Source organism: Apis dorsata, unplaced genomic scaffold (genome assembly GCF_000469605.1).
Source record: "Apis dorsata unplaced genomic scaffold, Apis dorsata 1.3 scaffold_886, whole genome shotgun sequence".
Classification (NCBI taxonomy): Eukaryota; Metazoa; Arthropoda; class Insecta; order Hymenoptera; family Apidae; genus Apis; species Apis dorsata.
Window position 1 is genome coordinate 67,066 of NW_006264002.1, and position 5,945 is coordinate 73,010.

The window sequence follows — 5,945 nt, forward strand, 5'->3', positions numbered from 1 at the left end:
TTGGTGTCGATTAGTCATCGCGTCGCGTTGTCGATCGGTTGTTTGCGAACAGATGGTCGCGCGCCGCTTTTCTTCTCGTCCACCGATCCACCGGTCGAATCGGATCAAGCCACCGGAACACGGTCAATCTCGACCAATTATGCAAATCGCTGTGTTACCGTTAAATTGCATCCGCCGAGCGCGGCATTAACGTCCAGCTTTCCATCGAGAGCGCGAAAATGATAGGAAATCGTGCCGATCTCCATCGTCGGCCCACACCATCATCCATCTCTTTTTTCTCCTCGAAATTATGAAACTTCAGCCTCACCGAGATTCGTCCTAAGATGAGAAAGATTGATTTGAATGGAACAAGACCGATTTTGTGCCTATCTTTATTCTGACTCTTGCATCGATGCGTCTGTTTTCAAAATTTGACTCGAAGTAGAGATAAATAAATTCTATATTCTGATTTTATCGATGCATCCGTTTTAAAAATTTTAATCGAGGATAAATGGAATTTCATTCGTATGAACGTGTTTAATAAATTCTAATTTTTTATTCTATCGTCGATCGATTATTTAGAGATAAATAAAATTCCATTCGTATGTGTTTACATAATAAATTCTGATTACGCGTAAGACCAATTTTGAGTCTATCTTTATTCCGATTTTATCGATGCATTTTTATCAAGTTTTAAAAACTTGACTCGAGGATAAATGGAATTTATTCGTGTTTATATAATAGATTCTGATTATGCATAAGACCAATTTTCTATTCTATCGTCGATCGATTCGTTAATTTTCAAAATTTGACACGAAGTAGAGATAAATATATATTCCATTTCGTAATATAGATCTCGAAAATTCGAGAAAATTGTTACACGGTGGTAGATAATAGAAACTGAATTAAAGTTCGGATGGGATCATGGCACTAATTTCGTTACAGTAGCTGCATCTCGTACGTTCGAAATTCTCGCATCTTCTCCCAAACGTCCCTCGTTTCAACTTTCAATCGTTGTATTCCGCAACTTGCTTCCCGTACCGGATGTCCGATGTCTCGAGAAATTTCTCGGAAATATTCCGAATTACACATTCCTCTTCCTCCCGCGGCCACGTCTTCTTCTTTTTTCCTTTTTTTTTTTTTCTTTTCCCTCCATCAACGCGTGACTAAAGGTACAATAAGCGTCACGTTGCGTGAATCATCGCGCGAGAGGTCACGTTCTTTCTTCCGAGAATCGTTTCAACGGCTCGAATACACCGTGGAACGTGTCACGGGAAAGAAGAAGGAAGAAACAAGAGTCGCTGCAAACCGCGCTCGTCACGATCGCTTTTTCCAAATCCGTTCGTCATCGTTCGAATCGAAGACAAACGAAAATATTGCCCGAGCTTTGAACCGCTTTGGATTGCTTCGATTGCTCGAGAAACGATCGTCTAATCCGTGCACACGCGTGGAGATCGATCGAGACCTTAGCCTTCGTCCTTAGAGATCGTCCCGGCTTTCTCGATCGGACGCGATCGCAGCAGGGCGTGGCGAAGGCTGGCCGGAAAGGTTGGCGTCGCCGCGAGATCCGAATCTATTCTCAGCTCAACAATGGATCGCATTCTTAACGCCACTAGACCGCCGGTCTACCGCTGTATCTTGGAAACCGCGATACTTGCTCGCATTCCATTCGCTTCGGGAAAGCCGTGCACGCGATTCAAACGCCACCAATCTAATCGTCCGACGCTTTTTCCATGTCTGATTAACTCTTTGCACTCCAGGCCTGTTTCGCTCGGTCGAACCAGCAACTCGGACACAGCGTTCGGTGGCCTCATAAGATTACCATAAGATAATTACTCGTATAGATAAGATTATACCTCGTAAGATTAAAGAGCTTAAGAACTTATTTATGAAGCGATATTTTAAAAAAATCAAACGTAAGTAAATATTGTCGCCGTTCGAGGATTACTGCAATAGTCCCAGTGATGGCAAAGGGTTAATCGATCGACTTAATCGATCTTGTTCATCAGACGAATTTCCTCGAGTGAAGATTAAATTAAAAATCGCGGATTATCGGTTCATCGGTTTCGGAGTGACGAAAGGAAGTTACGAGGAATGGATATCGGCAGTAAGAATAGTAAGTGGATCATCGAACCTAACCGAATGGAGGTCGATGCATCGCCGTTTCCATATGGTCCGCGTGCTAGGCCATCGTTTGTTTCTCCTTTCTAGAGTTATTCTAGTCGCGAGGACTAGACGCGTATGCGCCCCTCCTCGTCGACGTTGCCAGCCTAAAAACGGATTCAGTGGAACGCCTTTAAATTCGACCCGCCGACGGAAGAATCATCAACATTGGCTTCCGCCAATCCTTTCAATCTTTCGTTATCCGATCGTTCGTACCGCTCGAATTTTCCCGAGGAATTCGTCGAATGTACAGTTACTTCCAAGCAAAGTAGGTCCATCAAAAGTACGAAAATAGACCTCTTAACAGGATCCCCATGTAATTCGTTTTCCCTCGTTAGGCGGAGGTTAAAAGGCAGCCTCGTGGATTTGGAAAATTGTCGAGTCGTTCTTGAATCATCGAATCGATTCCACTTCCCTCCCTTTTTGCTTGTATAAGATAGATAAACACCGTTATTTTTTTTCTTTCTTTTTTTTTTTTTTGTCATACGTTGGACCCAGGCCAATTCGCTCGATTTTTGTTCGATTCTTTTTTTCCTCGAACGCTCGAAAGGAAACTTACTCTCTTACTACCCTAGAATTAACGGATTTGCACCTGGACTCCTCCGAGTCCGGTTGAATTGTTGGGCAAACCTGGCCCAGGTTTATTCGTCATTCGTCAAGCCCATCTGCCGATCGTAATCGTACCGTTTATTCGGTAAAGACGGTTCTCAACTTGCGTCTCCCAAAATATTTTTCTTGTTTTCAGGAAACACGTGTTTCGCGACGATGACGAGTTTTTTTTTCACGACACTATTTACTAATAGTCTCGAGTAAATCTGTAGATAAATAGACAAATATGGCGATATATATATATTAAACGATACATAGAATTTTTTTTTCGAAAGATGGAAGAGTTTTATTTCGCAAAATATTGCAATATTTTGTATCAACATTGATATGCACGTCAAATAATTTAATTATTGAAAGCGTTAAATATTTAGCATTTAACTGTCGATGTTTTAAATTTATATCTACAGATATATATCGATACGATACGATGAAATTTCGAAAATTTTTTACGCGGTATAAAAAAATAAAAAAATAAAAAAAAACGTTCCCGATTAAAAACGAATGAAATAGTAAAGAATAAACGAGCTACGTCCTTCTCTCGAGCCGACACCCGCTCTCCGATCCGTAATTTTTATGGACGAGGCGAATCTACGTGGTTAATCTACGTGACGCATTGCGACGTCATCTCAGTAACCTGCCCATCCGTCCAACGAATGCATTATAATGTAAAACAACGTATTCGTTCCCGTGTGTATCGTTCGATAATGACGCCCTCTTCAGTTTCTCCGAATAACGAGATACGGGAACAAAATGGCGCGGACGAGAGGAAAAAGAAGAGAAGAAAGGGATGGACGATTATTAACGATTAATTGGCAATTTGTCAGAGGCGGCGCTTCCGAGACTACTTCTCGAGAGCCGGTTTCGATTTCACCGAATTTTAAGAAAGAGAATCCAATATTCGGCCAAGAACGGCGGCAACAGGGGAAATAATCGCGAAATTCATTGCGATCGCAACAGTTGAACGAAGCCTGTTACCGTTTATTACGCGCTACAAATCAAGAAGACGGTAACAATAATTGAATCGCTTTGATATTTCACTTCGTTTTCTCTTCGTTCGTCTTATTAACTCGTCCGCTTCAAGGGAAAACAAAAATTTTCGTCCATAAAATCTGTGAAATCGATCGATGTCCTGAAAGTTTTATTTATTTACTTCTTATGAATGTACATATACAATCGATATATACGTATAAAAAAAATATGGAGAGCGAATGAATAAATTCGTTCATAACATTCTCTGAGAATAATTCGGGGGAAAAAAATATTTATAAGAATAAATCATTAAATTATGATGTGTCAAATATATCTATCGATCTATTTATGATTTAATTCGAACGACGAAAGAAACGATAGAATTTAACAATGTAAATAATAACATTTAACACAATTAAATATTTTATGGTCTCTGTACATGAGACAGTTAGAAATGAAAAAAAAAAAAAAAAAAGAGAAAAAAATGTAGGAGCGGTAATCGAATCGGCTTTTGTTCATATTTCTCAGGGTTGAGCCGCAACAATTTTACTCGATGTTTCGCAACATCGCGCTACAATTATTTATTGTTCCATCGTTATCGTAAAAAACAGCTGCGAATTGGCTCGTTTCCCCGGGATTTCTGCTCCCTGCTATCTAGTACGGTCGGTACTAACCGGCTGAAATAATAGCAAGAGGTCGTGGCTGTACCGTAAAATAGGGAAACGGAAAACGGAGAGGAGTCAGAGTTTTTCTACAAACTAAATTCCACTTTTCAATTTCTCTTTTTTCGGGAGCAAAGCAGGGAGGAGCAGGCACCGTCTATCTGACTCTGGATAGAGAAGGATCGAGAAAAATTTGACGAATCCTAACAATCGTTGTGGAAACTCGAACGGAATCGTTTCCTCGTTTCCTTCTCCGGTTAACCGGTTTATATTATTTTTGGAAACGAAAGTATGCGCGTGTGTGTATTTCGAGAGTGGGAATCTTCGGTGGAAACTTGGCAAACAGGAAAATCGTGCCAATTTAACTCGAAATTAACGAATATTACGATGAATCGAAAATGGAAAAAAAAAGAAAAAAGAATTTCCAAAATAAAAATTCCCTCCTTCATTCTCGCGTTTATAACAAACGAGAATCTCTCATCCGATTTCGAGTTTACTTTTGCTTCAAAATTTTTTTCCTAGCAAACGAACGTTCTGAAGCATTCCGTATCCTACTTATCGATAGAGCGAAACGAAAAAACGAAAAAACGAGCGAATTTTAAAAAGAACGGAGAAGCGCGATGAGTAGCAGTCGATTTACTAACAGAGCGCTCGGTTAGGTGCTCGAGACAACGATGACTCACGTGTTCCAGGTTCGTTGGCTTCGGCTGACGTTTTATCGACTTTCCATCGGTCGACTCGGTGTGCTGCACGCAGCACGGCGCACAGTTTGTTGTTCCGGTAATAGAGAGGTATATACGCGTATATATACGTTTCGGAACGAGAGGTGGTAATCGACGATTGGCTGAGGGTCTCGTCGTCGATTCCTCGGGTTTCTCTTAACGGTACACGGATCGCAATAAAACGAGAATAAACCGTGCGAGGTTGAGCGGAGACCGGAGACCGGAGAGCATCGACGGACGTGTCGCGTGTGAGATAGGCGAGGAGAAAGAGTGAGAAAGAGAAAGAGAGAGAGAGGAATGTGAAATGAGAAGAGGCGCACGATTGTTCTGGCTCGACGGTAACGACGATCGCTTGTTCCGAACACGCTTGTCTAACTAACGATATCTGTATATACCTCCCCCTCCTCCCTCCCGCTTCCTGCGATTCAGATTATAGAATTACTACTACTGTACTAGTCGTTGAAAGTTGGCGAAGCGATAGAAGGAACGGTGAATAGTTTCAACTTATTAAAATTTCTAATTGCGCCAAGATCGCAAGAAGAGGAAGCACGTTGCAACGTATATAGTATATATCCGATGACCGTCGTCGGATAGATCCTTGAACTGAACAGGAGAGGGGGAAGAGCTTCGAAAGGCTTCGCGCGTTTCTTGTTCGACCGATGTCGAGCGGCTTACGCTCGTTTGTTCGTTTTAATACCTGCGTTAGCAAAGGGTATGCTCTATTGCTTGACCTCTTGCGCCAACTTCCCGTTAATCTCGCTAATACTCGTTGCTCCCTTGCTTTCTTTCTTTCTTTCTTTCTTTCTTTTTTTTTTTTTTTTTTTTCGGAACGAAATTTTCC